The sequence below is a fragment of the Delphinapterus leucas genome, chromosome 5, assembly GCF_059928025.1.
Source record: "Delphinapterus leucas isolate spDelLeu-1000000601 "Yukka" chromosome 5, BTC_Dleu_Yukka2, whole genome shotgun sequence".
Taxonomy (NCBI): domain Eukaryota; kingdom Metazoa; phylum Chordata; class Mammalia; order Artiodactyla; family Monodontidae; genus Delphinapterus; species Delphinapterus leucas.
In genome coordinates, this window is record NC_143133.1 from 70,679,969 (window position 1) to 70,697,497 (window position 17,529).

General features: G+C 39.6%; 1 protein-coding gene and 1 non-coding gene across 2 annotated transcripts in view; one reads left to right on the plus strand and one right to left on the minus strand.

The window, feature by feature from the left end:
- CORIN (corin, serine peptidase) overlaps positions 1 to 17,529 on the minus strand; it is a 265,617-nt gene that overhangs the window by 119,041 nt on the left and 129,047 nt on the right.
- LOC115801966 (U6 spliceosomal RNA) lies at positions 5,604 to 5,710 on the plus strand. The gene has a single exon (XR_004022343.2). It is a non-coding gene; the product is annotated as a U6 spliceosomal RNA (small nuclear RNA).

The following is a 17,529-nucleotide window of genomic DNA, read 5'->3' on the forward strand; positions in this document are numbered from 1 at the left end:
CCTCAACATAATAAAGGCCATATATGACAAACCCACAGCAAACATCATTCTCAATGGTGAAAAACTGAAACCATTTCCTCTAAGATCAGGAACAAGACAAGGTTGCCCACTCTCACCACTCTTATTCAACATAGTTTTGGAAGTCCTAGCCACTGCAATCAGAGAAGAAAAAGAAATAAAAGGAATACAAGTTGGAAAAGAAGAAGTAAAACTGTCACTGTTTGCAGATGATATGATACTATACATAGAGAATCCTAAAGATGCCACCAGAAAACTACGAGAGCTAATCAGTGAATTTGGTGAAGTTGTAGGATAAAAAATTAATGCACAAAAATCTCTTGCATTCCTATACACCAATGATGAAAAATCTGAAAGAGAAATTAAGGAAACACTCCCATTTACCACTGCAACAAAAAAAATAAAATACCTAGGAATAAACCTACCTAAGGAGACAAAAGACCTGTATGCAGAAAACTATAAGACACTAATGAAAGAAATTAAAGATGATATAAACGGAGAGATATACCATGTTCTTGGATTGGAAGAATCAATATTGTGAAAATGACTGTACTACCGAAAGCAATCTACAGATTCAATGCAATCTCTATCAAATTACCAATGGCATTTTTAATGGAACTAGAACAAAAAATCTTAAGATTTGTATGGAGACACAAAAGACCCCTAATAGCCAAAGCAGTCTTGAGGGAAAAAAACGGAGCTGGAGGAATCAGGCTCCCTGACTTCAGACTATACTACAAAGCTACAGTAATCAAGACAATATGGTACTGGCACAAAAACAGAAATATAGATCAATGGAACAGGATAGAAAGCCCAGAGGTAAACCCATGCACCTATGGTCAACTAACCTATGACAAAGGAGGCAAGGATATACAATGGAGAAAAGATAGTGCCTTCAATAAGTGGTGCTGGAAAACTGGAGAGCTACATGTAAAAGAATGAAATTAGAACACACCTTAACACCATACACAAAAATAAACTCAAGGGCTTCCCTGGTGGCGCAGTGGTTGAGAGTTCGCCTGCCGATGCAGGGGGCATGGGTTCGTGCCCCAGTCCAGGAGGATCCCACATGCCACAGAGCAGCTGGGCCCATGAGCCATGGCTGCTGAGCCTGCGCGTCCAGAGCCTGTGCTCCGCAACGGGAGAGGCCACAACAGTGACAGGCCCACGTACTGCAAAAAATAAATAAATAAATAATCTCAAAATAGATTAGAGACCTAAATATAAGACCAGACACTATAAAACGCTTAGAGGAAAACATAGGAAGACATAAATCACAGCAAGATCTTTTTTGATCCACCTCCTAAAGTAATGGAGTTAAAAACAAAAATAAACAAATGGGACCTAATGAAACTTCAAAGCTTTTGCACTGCAAAGGAAACCATAAACGAGATGAAACGAGATGAAAAGGCAACCCTCAGAATGGGAGAAAATAGTTGCAAACAAATCAATGGACAAAGGATTAATCTCCAAAATATATAAACAGCTCATGCAGCTCAATATCAAAAAAACAAACAACCCAATCCAAAAAGGGGCAGAAGATCTAAATAGGCATTTCTCCAAAGAAGACATACAGCTGGCCAAGAAGCACATGAAAAGCTGCTCAACATCACTAGTTATTAGAGAAATGCAAATCAAAACTACAATGAGGTATCACCTCACACCAGTTAGAATGGGCATCATCAGAAAATCTACAAACATCAAATGCTGGAGAGGGTATGGAGAAAAGGGAACCCTCTTGCACTGTTGGTGGGAATGTAAACTGATACAGCCACTATGGAGAACAGTATGGAGGTTCCTTAAAAACTAAAAATAGAATTACCATATGATCCAGCAATCCCACTACTGGGCATATACCCATAGAAAACCATAATTCAAAAAGACACATGCACCCCCATGTTCACTGCAGCACTATTTACAATAGCCAGGTCATGGAAGCAACCTAAATGCCCATCGACAGAAGAATGGATAAAGAACATGTGGTACATATATACAAGGGAATATTACTCAGCCATAAAAAGGAATGAAATTGGGTCATTTGTTGATACGTGGATGGATCTAGAGACTGTCATACAGAATGAAGTAAGTCAGAAAGCAGAAAGAGAAAAACAAATATTGTATATTAACGCATATATGTGGAACCTAGAAAAATGGTACAGATGAACTGGTTTGCAGGGCAAAAATTGAGACACAGATGTAGAGAACAAACATATGGTCACCAAGGGGGGAAAGCCGCGGGGGGTGGGGTGGTGGTGGTGGTGGGATGAATTGGGAGATTGGGATTGACATGTATACACTGATGTGTATAAAACTGATGACTAATAAGGACCTGCTGTATAAAAAAATAAATAAAATTCAAGAATTCAAAAAAACGAAAGAGAACTTCTGGGGTAATGGACATGTGTACTGTCTTGACTGTGGTAATGATTTCACAGGTGTATATATACCTATGTCAACTGTATTAAATTGTATGATTTAAATAAGTATATATATACATATTTTAAAATATGAATTAAAACATGTGTATTTATGGTTTGTCAACTTTGCCCCAATTAAAAAAGAACATAATGGAAAAGAATATGAAAAGGAATATGCATATATATGTGTATAACTGAGTTACTTTGCTGTACAGCAGAAATTAATACAACATTGTAAATCAACTATACTTCAATAAAAAAATACTAAAATATAATCATATTTTCCCTTATCACTTATAAAACATAATAGCAGTCATAGTGATATATGAGGAACATAAACATAAACTGAATAAAAAATAATACTTTGTGTCATAATTTAAGAAAAACTACATTATTAATGTGATTTTTCTGGCTCACCATTCTGCAAATTCATTTACTAATTCATCAAAATGTATACTTTTAGCAACATTATTTTCAATCTATATAATGGAAGATGGTGTCAGTAGCTTGACAAAAAGGCAAGATTGCAAACAATTTTTGTTAACTTTTAATTTTGACAAGGATCTTTTTTCTGATGCAACTTTTCTTGTTGCTTTAAGGCTATTTTATAGGCTTGACAACACTGGGATATATTTCTGACAAATTATTTCGAAATACAAATTTTAGTATATCTAGAGCTGATGATTGTCATGGAGAAATTAATGAAAAGGTTTAACTCTTCATATGAATTAGTTCTAAGTCTGAATTTAATTTTAAATATAAACTCATACAGTGGCATGTTAATGTTTCTTCTGATATTTCCTATAAATCGTGGAGATCACACCAGAACTCAAATGTGGCTTCAAAATTTGTGTACAATTCAAAATGTCTGTTTATATATTCTATAGCTGTATCATCAATTTTAAGGAAAATTTTCATTTTATGTTATCTTCCTTGTTAATAAGTGTTGCACCCAAAGATACTGCACCTCATTAATAAGTGGTGCACATAAAAATAGTGGTTTTTCTCCATTGACAATGGTTGACTGTAACTTCTATTTCCAAACCTGTGGATATTTGTTTTGCAATGTTTCCCAAGGATTCTAAAATCTTTGAAGAATTCTAATAACTCCTTGATAAATGCTTTATTGCAATGTTCATGCATGTGCTTTTATTGTATAATAATTTACTAACAAAGTCTGTTGCTCAAGCACTGTCTGTCTCATGGTTCAGGTGGAGAGTTAATATTTGTGCAGATGCCACAGGGACAGGCCCCAGGGACAATCGACCAAGCTGGCCTCCCACATGTCCCCATGTGGAGCCCCTCTTTTTCCCCAGGGCCAAGCCCACCACTGCCACCCTCAAAACCTGCTTCTGTTGTTGCTTCTCCTGTTGTGGCACCATCACGGCCATCAATCTGGGCCCAGGTCCTGGCCCGGCCACCTTGGGGCCCTGTGGATTCCCAGACAGTCCTCAGGCACATGCTTTGGGCCACCAGGCCAATCGCTCAGCACCCACACCGCCTGACCATCAAGCCATTTGGTAGGTACCCAAGTGTGCACACCCTACCCACTAACACATTCCCACCGCTCACGTGCATGCTCCATTGTCCCATCAAACCTCACTTACACAAGTATAAAGATAAAGCTATTAATTTCAAGATGGTGACAGCAAAGCATTAAACCAAGCCTGGAAGCCTTCTAAGCACAGGGCCCTGGGCCACGGCACGGATCGCCAGCCCAGCAAACCGGCCCTGCCTCTGCCTTTCAAAGCAAACAGAAAGGCAGGGAGGGTGAGATGGGGATGAAAACCTGTGACAAGTCCTTCTCAGAAGTTACAGGAGCAGGGGTTCCAGCATCCCACTAGGTCACTGTATTCTTCCTCTGCCCACATCTCTTCTGCCATACCCACCAAATTCCATCCTGTTGGAGTCACTGTCTAGACATGGGAACCACCACTGTGATACGGCAGGAACTGCTAGCTGTCCATCCTAATGTGCTCTCCATCTCGTTCATAGTAATGGAGTTTAAGGGACCCAAGATTGCCGAGCTAAAGACTACATTTCCCAGTCCCATATAACTAAGTTCTCCACAATAGAATATAAGCAGATTCTTCTTCTACTTGGCCTGCTTTAAAAGGGACTTGCTGCCATGTACTTCCTCTGTTTGCCCTCCCACAAGCTGGAGCACAGATACAGGGCTCAGCCAGCTTCAATCGCTTAGACAAGGAACCCGGTCTAGGGATTGGTGAAGCAAAAAATGGATGGAACCCACATCTTTAGATGACTTCATAGGGCAAGCCTGACTTGGCAAACTGGAAAATTCATCTTGGATCTATCGCTTAACAGAGAAATTAAATGTTATTTTCTTTAAGCCACTGTATTTCAGGATCTCTTCTATTACAGCAGGTTAATTATTCTGTAACTAATATGAATAGTTTGAATCTAGAGAGGTTTCATTCCCATTGTTCATCTGTCCATAAGGAAGATCTGAGAATAAAAAGGTATGAAAGTTAGGACCCGAGGAAGAAGCTGGGTCCACCACACCCCTCTGAGGACTGTGGATGTACCTTTGGACAGAGACATTGATTTACACATATCAACTATGAATCTAATAGGCGTCAGTAACAGCCTAGAGATGTACTCACAACACTGCTTCTATGAGAAAATATCTGTCATGTTTGAAATAACTAATTTGCAAATATATCTTTGAAATACAGCCCAGTCATTCACTGAAGGATGCCTGTAATTCTGCACCTACCTTACAGAATTGTAGTAAAGATTTGACATAATACATGCAAACCATTAGGCACAGTAACTGACACCAAGCGAGCTTTTGATACATTTAATTTCTTTGTTATCACTGACACTATTAAAGTGACATCATAATATAGGCAGCCAAACGAAGAAGGAAGTACTTTAAGGACATATTGTGCCTCAGGCCCGTGGGCAACAACCCTCTCTCCTCTGACACCCCCCCTGAGGTATGAGGGATAAATTAGTTAAAACATTCCCAACTCTCTTAGATTCCAAAAGTAGTTCTAGTAGGTTTTTCCAGAAATAAACTGCATAAAATATTACCTCAAAAAATGTGTGAGCTGTTAAAACATTCCCCAAAATAGACCATTAGAAGTGATGGGTTAGAGAATCAACATAGAAGGAAATGTCTCTGCATCAGAAAGAAGAAACCAAATGCTTGCTTCGGCAGCACATATACTAAAATCGGAATGATACAGAGAAGATAAGCATGGCCCCCGCACAAGGCTGACATGCAAATTCGTGAAGTCTTCCATATTTTTTGGAATATTACTCAGCCATAAAAAAGAATGAAATAATGCCATTTACAGCAATAGGGATGGACTTACAGATTATCATACTAAGTGAAGTAACTCAGAGAAAGGCAAATATCATATGACATCACTTACATGTGGAATCAAAAAAAATGATACAAATGAACTTACAAACAAAACAGAAATAGACCCACAGACATAGAAAACAAACTTATGATTACCAAAGGGGAAAGGGGGGGAGGGATAAATTAGGAGTTTGGGGTTAACGTATACACACTACTATATATAAAATAGATAACCAACAAGGACCTACTGTATAGCACAGGGAACTACACTCAATTTTATAATAACCTATAGGGGAAAAGAATCTGAAAAAGAAAAAAATATATATATACATAAAATATATAACTGAACCACTGTGCTGTACACCTGAAACTAATGCAGCACTGTAAATAAGCTATACTTCAATTGAAAAAAATTAAATTTAAATTTAAATTAAAAAAAAGAAAGACGAAACCAAGAAGTGAGTTCAAGAGAGAAACATGAAAGCCACCAAATCCACTCCTCTCAAACCTACAAGAGCCTGGAATTAGAATAAATAAGTTTACCTTCTGCAAGATTTAACTTTACAATCGATAATACACAATGGATCAGGGCAAGCTGGCTTTTTAAAACTCAAGAAGAAAACGGGCTTCTACTTTGAAAAAACTTTTTTTAAATAAAAGGAAAACAATAAAACCTTGAAAGCTATAGGGAATAGAAAGAGATAATGGAAAATCCTGAGCCTTAATTAGGTGTGGAGAAAAACTGGTAATACATGAAACTGCAAAGGTAGACTTTTAATTACTTATCTCTAGAGCACGGTTTTCAGAGAGTGAACAATGAATAAGACAATAACAAAGACCAGAAAAAGGAGGCAAAATAGGTGAATACCTGCAGAAAGATTTCTTAATCTGGACTGGGCAGTATTTCATTTGTTCAGCATTTTTAAGGAAGGAAATATTCCACATAGAGAAAACTTCAAATAGCTAAAGCGTATCTCTTTAAGATTCCTAACATCTTTCATAATTTTATTAAAGCTCAGTGAAATAGAACACTTGTTCTCCACCTTCTTAAATGGAGAGTGCTAATTTTTAACATTTCTTTGTTGCCCCAAGGTCTTTACAATGAGCGGCAAAAATTTCTCAGTGCCAGAGGAAAGTTCCTCGGAGAGGGAGAGGGGGGTAGTATTTGTCCCTCTGCTAAGCTGCCTAAGAGTGCTGCCTGCTTTAGGCTTTTGCCCCTTGGAATGTATCATCCTTCCCCATTATATACAGGCTCAGTGGTCACCATCTCTACTGGTGTAGAGATACCTGCACCAGTAGTTCTATCCACCTCCATTTCCAATTTGTTTGCCATTAATTATAGATCTGGGAAACAAACAAACAAACAAAAGCCAGTTTTTAGATGTGTTTTCAAAGTAAAAATGAACATGCTATGAAAGAGGACCTTGGGAAATATTTTTAATGGCAGAGTGAACAGCTATGTCATTGTTCATCTTTTTTGTATTTTTACTTTTTAATCATTGGTTGTGTTCTGATTAATTTAGGTGGCAACCTCTGGATAAGTAAGGTGCTACCATATATTCAAATAACTGAATTAAAATTAGAGGCAGCACAGGAAAAGAGATAATATTGCTGCAGTGGAAAGAGCATGGAGCTCTACCATTAGAACTGGGTTCCAGTCCCAGCTCTGCCTCTAATCAGCAGTATGAACACTCACACCCACCACGGAGAGGTATTCTGAAGACTAAAAAAGATAAAGTGCCTGACTCCATACCTGGCACATATAGAGCTCATACAGGCAAGCTAGATTATTATTTTAAAATCATTGAACATGTACGGAAATTTGGATGTGTGTCTAATATGCTCAAGAGGGATTATGAGAAACCCAAAATTCAATCTGTAAGAAAAGAATCAACTTTAAATTATTTTAGGTAAAATAGAGTTAATTAAGTTTCTGGAATTTTAAAGCTGGAAGAGACTAGCAAACCTACAGTCCTGCCTCTCCATTCTAAAGATGAGGAAACTTGACTTGGCCAAGGTCATAGAGCTAATTAGAATGTAAAGGGCAGGACTGGAACCCAGGTTTTCTAATGTCTAATCCAAGGCTCTAAAGCAAATATGAATTAATCTAGAACAGAAGTTGGCAAACTTTTTCTATAAAGGGCCAGATAGTAAATTGTTTAGGCTTTGCAATGCATACAGTCTCTGTTGCAGTTGTTTATGCCATTGTAGAGCAAAAGCAGTCATAGATAATATACAAATGAAAGGGCATGGATGTGTTTCAATAAAACTTTATTTACAAAATAGGCTGCAGGCTGTATCTGGCTCATGGGCTGCAGTTTGCTGATCCTGATCTGGAACAAGTTGACAGACCCTTTAGATAAAGGAAAATGATGGGTATAATTTCAAATCAACAAATCTATACTCAATACAGTAAAAAACTGGAAGACAATAAGAGAACTCAGAAGATTGATTTTATACACATATGTGTGTATATGTATATACACACACACATATATGTTGCTATTGTGACTAATATTTCATTTTATTTTATTTTTTGGCTATGCCACACGGCATGCAGGATCTTAGTTCCCCAACCAAGGATCGAATCTGTGCCCCCAGCGGTGGAAGCTTGGAGTCTTAACCACTGGACCACCAGGGAAGTCCCCGTGACTAATGTTGTAAGATGATGTCTGATAAAGATCAATTCTGGCTTTAAGATCATTATATTCTTTAGTAGTAATTGAGATAATGCAAGAAAGAAACTCTAAGAAAACAGGAGGACTCTCAAAGAATGGGAATTTTAAATGATCTTGGCTAAATAAGATCTGTGAAGAGAACTAAAATAGTAGTAAACATTAAATAATAATTTATTTCAGTTAGAATAACTAAAACACGAAATACTAGGAGAAAAAGCAAAGTACTCTAACCTGCAGAAATAAATAAATATTGCCATCAAAATCTACTGATGGCCACAAACTGAAAACACATCACCATCTCACCAAGGGAACATCCTTGATATCAGAATCAAAGAGTATGATTATGGAAAGAGGAATAATCTACCAGAAACAAGAACACACCTAAAGTGTATTTGGCCTTGTGTGAGGACCACCTGGTAATCCTGGTTCCATGATCACAATTTTCACAATATTCTTGAGACACGTAGAGAGAGATCTCATGGAAGAAGGTGCCCAAACACCTTTTCTTCTGCATTAAGGGCTAATGCAAAAAGTGCTGCAATATAAGGCAGGGACAAATTTCCTGTTCCTAAGAAGTAGGACAGATTAGGATAGGTTTGCAAAGGAATATTGTTCAAGCTTCCTCTAGGGAGCCTTTGAGTGTAGTCTGAACTCTACATCTGTTTGGCTTAAGGTATCCTCCCTGAAGAGAAAGGAAAGAAGTAGAAGACTTTTCAACATCTGAATTTTAAGGGAGTTATTCAAGTTGTCATTTGACATATACTCAACTGAACTAAATGTAGTACTGTATTTTCCCTAATGTTTATGTTGTTCCCTACTAGTAAATTGGTTGTTTAAAAAGCACATCTCCCCTTGGAGGCACCAAAGGGTAACCCAATGATATACGGCGAGAATGAGGTTCATTACATCATGCCAACTTGCTCCCAACATCTGTTCAGTTTACACAATGACTCATTCACAGTACTCAGTGCAAACAACTGTGATCCTCCAATATTTGGTTTGTCCTTGGGCTTTCACACACCTAGACTTTGGTTTCACTGCACGATTTTGGAAGAAGAAAGGCATAAAACGAAGCTATACCAATAAACAAGAGATTGACTTGGAAATATGAAAGTTTTAGGTATCCAACTTCTGCAACTCAAAAGGATCTGAGTCAACAGGATGATGCTAGCCAAAAAGTATTTAAACACCTTTGCTCTCTGTCAGAAACACAGTTAGAGCCGTTGCCTGAGTATCGTAATCCAGTGTCACTTCCTATACCTTTTTCTTTATGTAGCAAGGAAAATGTTTAACATATATAAAGGATCACAATCCAAAGCAAAGTTAAATCACAGAGAATAGTGTTTTTCACATATATGTATTGTATACATATGAATGTATATGTATAGTCCTTTTTCTATTCATATGTTCACTTGCAATACAGTAATAATTTATAGCTAAATATAGCTATGAGAAAAGCTTCAGTATCTTATTTCTGTGCATCAGTTTAAAAAAAAAGATGGCTTCAATTATCACACAAAAATATTGATGCTTTACAAATATTACTAAAAAGTAAATGGGCCACCTTCACACTTGTTAAAGATAAAATAACTGAAAGAATAATGTGTTGGAAAAAATAGAGAATATATTCTCTACAATGCACAGTAGAGAAATACCTATGAGCTGTAACTGATGCAATAAACAAAATTCCTGTAGAAATAATACTACCAACACCACAGCTAAAGCAAATTTTCAAAAAAAAATAAATTGGCAAGACCAAAAAGATGCCCGCCCCTAGAAGAAAAGTTATGTTTAGCTTGCTTAAAGGAAAAGTAACATTTTGTGTCGAAACTCAGAAATCCCAGAACCAAGGATCTTTCTCATTTATTTTCCATCGTAACGTCCTTCAAGGTTTTTCACAGCAACAACAATGGCTCTAATCGAGGACTCAGGCATGCAAAACCGATACATATTCAATTTTACCAGCTGGTAAAAAATGTGTTTTCTCACCCACAGCTTTGACCAGGTCACCCCACCCCACCAGCGGCCTCACTATTGTTCTCCTTATCAAGGGCAGACTCCTCATTCTCGACCTCAAAGGCCCCCTCCAGGTTTCCCAGCTTTCACTTCCTCTCTAACCAGTCTGTATTCTTCCAGCCAAGAAATCCCTTCATTCCGTCCTTTCATTCACTGGCCCCCAATCTTCATCCATACTCTCTCACACTTCCAAGCAGGCTCAGATCACTTTCCACAACCTATTTCTTCCCTTCAGATGAAACCTAAAAACTAAACTTGTTAGATGACCAGCTGCTTTTGTTTCCTTGTTTTTATTTTGAAATCTGATGCCACGTGCTCTGTACAAAAGAGACTGGGACCAGGACCCCAATTACAAATTTCTCGAGTATTTCAGTCATTCATGTTCAATCTATCAGACCTATTATATGAGGCATGACACAGAATAAAAAACAAAGCCTTTGCATCACATTTAAATATAGGAAAAGAGAGATATTCTATTACATTTTATGACTGCTGGTTGTAGGAATTTCAGTTGATATCTTTTGGGGGACCATGCCAGGACCGGAAGAAACTGGGAAGGCTTAGTTCTAGACAGGAGAAGAACAAAGGCACAGACAGCCCCATATCACACCATGAGAGTGATAAACCGGCAACAAGCCGAGGAGGAACAGACACAGACACAGGACAGGGGAAAGGGAACCTGGTTGCAAATGAGCACAGTATTCCAAGTAGGAATAAAAACAGACCAGAGTTCAGCCAGGCAGAACGGCCTCAGGGCATCTGACTTGGCACCAAAAGCCAAAATGGGCACAAAATATTAGTGACACCAATCACTAGCTCATTAGACTTAGCTCCTGCAAGTCCGTTCCCTTTTCTGCAATAAACGTCGCTGTCAGCTTGCATGTCTTGTTGTTCATAATAATAATCCTAACGAGACTCCCAGTTGCAATGCAAAAGGCTGGATTAATTCTGTGCCCTTAAGTTACTTTCTTCGTTGCTAAAAGCACCTTCATTCATTCTCTCATTCAAAAACATACTCAGTGTCAAGGTTATTTTGTCAGGAAATATCCTGAAATGATGAGCTTCAGTGTCCTTGTCTGTAAGATAATAGTATATACCCAGTACGTTGCGGAGAAAATTAAATGAGACAGCGATATAAAGCACTGAACACGGTAACCGGCACCCAGCAGACACGCAAGAAGTTAGCTATTATGATTGTTGTTGTTGCTATCGCTATCATTATTACTGTAAGACTCTTGTTTTTAACAGATGACAGTTTTCACTGTAACCTGAGCCATAAGCCAATAAGATCTATTTTTTAAACCAATGTTTATTTACACACATTTTCTACCTTGCTATAGGATACAATGAATCATGTTTTTTATAAAGAATTTTCCAGAGTCCCAGTGGGACTCCATTCCAATTCTCTTGAAGCTAGTAGGGCACCAACCTGCTTCCTAATCAACTAGGGAAAAGACAAGAGCAAGGAAAGAGAAGAACTAAAGTAGAAGATTTAGCATTCCTTAGCCTGTATTATAGCTAAAAGGTGAAAGAGGTCAAAAATAAAATAAAATAAAATGAGAGGTGAGTCGAGCCATTTCTCACAACTCTTGTGGGCCTCAGAGGAGGGCAGATGTCATCAAAACTGCTTTTGCAATTTGCCCTTTAAATGTCCTGAAGTTTGTCCCCTTTCCTTTTGTGTCCTTCCCTTGTACTTCATGTTCATCCTCCATAAACTCATTCACCTTCTTTGATTTCAGCCCAACATATACACTAGTAACTCCCAAGCTCTTTGTTCCCCCAGCTCAAACCCTCTCTCCTGGTACCTACACCCAATGAATGACATAACAAGGGAATTCACAAGTCCAAATGGTTCTTTCTCCCAAACTAGTCTCTTCCCTGTAGCCTCTACTTTGACAAGTGGTACAAACACCACCTCTTCCCAACCAAACACTTGCTTGTTATCATTCCTTCTGCCTTTTCCTCTCCCCAGCGGGTCACCAAATCTCTAATGTGTGAGTCCTTCGGAACAGGGACTTTGTCAGTCGTGTTCACTCCTGAATCCCCAGCACCAGAAACAATCCTCCCCAGCACCAGAAACAATCCCAGCACATACTAGGTGCTCCATGCCCCTTTCCTGATGCATGAATGGCGCATAATTGCAGCTCCATAACTGCTGAAAGCAGGCATGAATGCATGTCTTCAAGCTGAGGTCCCAGAAAACAAGATGAACATAAAAATAATTCCCCTTTTCTTAAATTTCTCTAGTAATCTGTTCTTCTAAACGAGGCTATTAAATCATATAAAACAATTGGTTTTCTATCAGAATAACCAAATAGTATTTGTTTTGTTACAACGTTCAAATGTTAATCTCCTGGCTGTTGAGTTTCACAGTTATGCAAGAAGCTTTCCAGACTTCAGATTTTATCCTATAAAAATCTGTAAAAAATACTCTTTTCAAAAGTTATACTTAGCAGGGAGTCTTCTGAAATACAAATCGGGAAAATTGGAAACAGCTTAGCAACCCCAAAGAATAATATTTCAGATTATTGTATGGAGTAAAAAGCCAGGTCCTGTGGGACCACTGGCTGGATGTATGAAGCGATTTCAGAAAACATTAACTCTTTCAGACCTTCTATATGCTATTTAGTGGACAGAAGTAACTTGTGAAGGACTCTCAAGATTTTTGAGCGATCAGCCTTACATTTCATCTAGAACTTTCTGTCCTTTGCATTGAGTTGATTTTAGTGAACTAGGGTCCTAAAGTACAGGTGTTGTTTTCTTGCTAAGAAGGATGTGGCCTTGCATCTTACTTCATATCAAATCCCCAGTCAATTCACCTTGCAAGGCTTTGCTTCATAAAAAACAGCAAAAATGTGCTATAAATAACAGAAATAAAGGCCCATACCTTCATGTCTGCCCCTGTATTTGACTGGCGGAATAAAAGACTTCATGAAATAAAAATATTTCGAGGCTCATTTATTTTTATCTATACCAGGCAGATCTGAACACTATATGTTTTCTTTAATCAGAAGGCTGCCGGCAGGCAGACTTATTTTCAGTACAGAGTCTTTGCCTAAATTAAGCTATACATTCCTGACATCTTATCCAAGGAGACTGAGAGCAAAACACTGAACTCCTCCTTACCAGGTCAATATCAGCAGTTCTAAACTAAACAGCCACTTTTTGTCCTGTGTTGAGATTTATCTGAAACGCCAATCGCGAAAAAAAAAAATAGGAACATTGCCATGAAGAAAAGAAGAGAGAGAAGCTGATGGGGCACGTGCAGGTAACCACTGCATATCTAATCACAAATTATAAGGTTAAGGAACAGTATTTGCTTTATATATGCAATTGTGTGCTTTATACATATACATGTACGTATACATAGAAATGTCCCTACACAATATGCACTTTTTAAATAAAATAAACCTTTTCCTTCTTTTGTGGGCCTAATGCTATATAGGTCTAATCTTTCATCTACTCTAAGTGCCTGCAAGGAATGATTTTTAAATAAGTAGGCTCTGCACACAGCATCACCATTTTGTGCTCATTTTGAATGCTATTAAGTTAAACGCACGTAGAAATGCTCTTTTCTCCTCTTAAAATGGGTGCGCTATGTTTTATAACAGGGCCGTCCTAGGTCCTTGAACTCTTAACAGGCCTACATTCAAACAGGTTCAAATCACAGCTTTGCAGAGTCCTGCCTCTATAATCCTGAGCGAGTTATTTAACCTCTCTAAGCATCAGCTCGCTCACCTACAAAATGGGTAGTGTCTCGGCCAGTTCACACTGCCACAGCAATCCCGCAGACTGGGTTGCTTAAGCAACAAATATTTATTTCTCATGGTTCTGGAAGCCCAAGATCAGGGTGCCAGCAGGGTGAGGTTGACACCTGACCCTGGCCTTCCTTGGTGTATGCGCACAGAGAGAGCAAGGTCTGGGCTCTTTTTTTTTTTTTTTTTTTTTTGCGGTATGCGGGCCTCTCACTGTTGGGGCCTCTCCCGCTGTGGAGCACAGGCTCCGGACGCGCAGCCCCAGCGGCCATGGCTCACGGGCCCAGCCACTCCACGGCACATAGGATCTTCCCGGACCGGGGCATGAACCCACGTCCCCTGCATCGGCAGGCAGACTCTCAACCACTGCGCCACCAGGGAAGCCCTGGGCTCTTTTCTTAAAAGGACACTCTTGCTTCTCTTTAGGGTTTGCTACATTTCTCTAAGCACTAATAAATAATATTTGTTTCTTTTTTCCTTTTCTTTAAAAAAAAAAGATGCTAATCCCATCGCGGGATCCACCCTCACAACCTCATCTAAACCTCATTACCTCCCAAAGTCCCCACCTCCTAACACCATTCCATTGGGAGTTACTTTCAAGATTTGAATTGGGGGGCTCCCCGGGGCTTCCCTTCCCTGGTGGCGCAGTGGTTGAGAGTCCGCCTGCCGATGCAGGGGACGCGGGTTCGTGCCCCGGTCTGGGAAGATCCCACATGCCGCGGAGCGGCTGGGCCCGTGAGCCATGGCTGCTGAGCCTGCGCGTCCAGAGCCTGTGCTCCGCAACGGGAGAGGCCACAACAGTGAGAGGCCCGCGTACCGAAAAAAAAAAAAAGATTTGAATTGGGGCAGGGGGAGGGGGGCACAAACATGCAGGCTGTTAACAGGAAGAATAACTATAACCTTCACAGTGCTGCTGTGAGGGATAAAGAAGAAAACGTCTCTCAAAAGCTTAGCACAGTACTTCGTATATAATAAATGCTCAGCAAGTGTTATATATCATTATTGTTATAACTATTCTTATTAAGCACTATTATTAAGTCTCTATTATTTGGATTGGAAAGTCTGACCACCATATCTTCTGGGATTTTTTTTTTCTTGTTTAATTCTGTAACTGCCTTAACCATATTCACCCAAGAGAAGCTTAACTTAAAAGTAATTGATTTTCCCTTCTACAAATCTATTCAAATACCACTTCCAAAGACTAGCCCCACCAGCCTCTAACTATTCCATCTTCACAATTACTCAGCACTTTTCTGCGCTTGACACTTATCACATATACTAATGCAACCACTTGAATACATGCATATGCATTTCTGTCCCTTGTGATTCATTTTTATGATATATGTGTCTGTTTTCAACATTAGATGATCACTAATGAAGTAGAACCAGGATAATAGCCAGGTCTGTATGATTCTACAATAGCCACCTTCTTAGGGTGGGATGTTCTTCCCAAGGGTAAGCAAAAACTTTCCAAGGGTACATACAGGCAGAGCTTTAAGGGAATCAATTTCCATATCCTAATTTCCCTCTTTTCCACAGTTAACCTTACTTGAGGCCACATGCAAGGATGAAGTCATCAGTTTTCCTTTCCTACCTCCCGTTTCATGATGTCCTTTTTTTCAATTGATGGGAAAAACAAAAACAAAAACCATGTCTCTTATCCATTCCAAACTCGCTCTGGTATATAATTCTAGAGTGTGAAACATCTGGAGTTCCAAACAGACAGATAATTCAAAATACCTTCCGTTTAGCTATCTTGCATCCTCATCCCCCAAAAGTCAGAGAATATATTGCTCCTAAGGGAAACCCCTTGAAGGGCAAAGTTAAAAGATCAAAGAGAAGAAACACTGAAGGCAAGGGTTCTCATTTCCTTCAGGCAGCAAACTTGTGTCGAGGCACTGAATTTTGTGTCTGTCTGCCTACCTAAATATGTATCTTAAAATTAAAAGTAAAGGGCTTCCCTGGTGGCGCAGTGGTTGAGAGTCCGCCTGCCGATGCAGGGGACACGGGTTCGTGCCCCGGTCCGGGAAGACCCCACATGCCGCGGAGCAGCTGGGCCTGTGAGCCATGGCCGCTGGGCCTGCACGTCCGGAGCCTGTGCTCCACAACGGGAGAGGCCACAGCAGTGAGAGGCCCGCGTACCGCAAAAAAAAAAAAAAAAAATTAAGAGTAAAAAGTGAGATTCTAAGCTTCTAGCTCCAGTTAAAATGGAATAAGAATATTCCACCTCATCTCCCCCTCTGATTATAACTGAGAATTGTGAACAAAACACATAAAGCAACTATCTATGGTATCTAAAAACAAAGGAACAGCAGGCAGATTGAGAAGGGAAATCAAGACTTAAAATAGACTAATACAAATATCAAATCATTACACTGTATACTTGAAACTAATATAACGTTATATGTCAATTATACTTCAATTAATAAAAAAGACTAATAAGGAAATGAGTTTTCTAGTGTTTTTCTTTTTTCACCCATATTTCACAACACAGAACCAGGGCAGCAAAATTATGGAACTGTGCAGCAGGCATGACCAAGAGAAACTCTCTCACTGGTCAGAGAAATGGGACGAAGAGGCCCTGCCAAACAAAGAGAGGGGTGGAAGTCTCCGGAGGTGTCTTCCTTCTTGACCCTCCTCTGGAGGGAGTTCCCAGTGTTACAGCAGGCAGGTAGCTAGATATGAGCAGAGAAAGGCGGGCACAGGCCAGGTGGCAGGAAACCTTGCATCTTGTAAACAGCAGGGATCCATGGGAGGACACAGAAAAGCAGGAACCTCCAGACTGTCAGAAAACGACACATTTTGCGGTGAGAAGTGTCCTGGAGGCAGACAAAGAAAGGTGGGGCAAGGCAGGAGTCTCCTGCATCCTAACATAACCTGTTGCTCATTATGCTCTCATTACAATAAAATTAGCCTTGCAGATAAGAAGTACCCATCATGCACCAATGCCATGACCCTTCCAATAAAAGCTAAATAAGGACAAAAATCCCTCCTCCCCTTGGGAAGGTGGAGCTGGGATCAAAATCAAGGAATACGACCCCAAACCCCTCTTTCCCCAATGAATATTCCGCCCCTTCATTTGTGTGCCCTTCATAACCGTCTTGCCAAAGAAACCCAGTGTAGCTACTCACCTGTCTGCCCTCTCTCCCTCTGAGAGTGTATTCTTGCTTAAATAAATTGATCTTCCTGTCTCATTTCTGAATTCTTTCTGTGATGAGACAAGAACCTTCCTTTTACCGGGAACACCAGTCCTAAAGCTGTACGCCTGCAACAGGGAGGGCAGCAGGCCCCAGAGGTGGTTGTGACAGTACAAG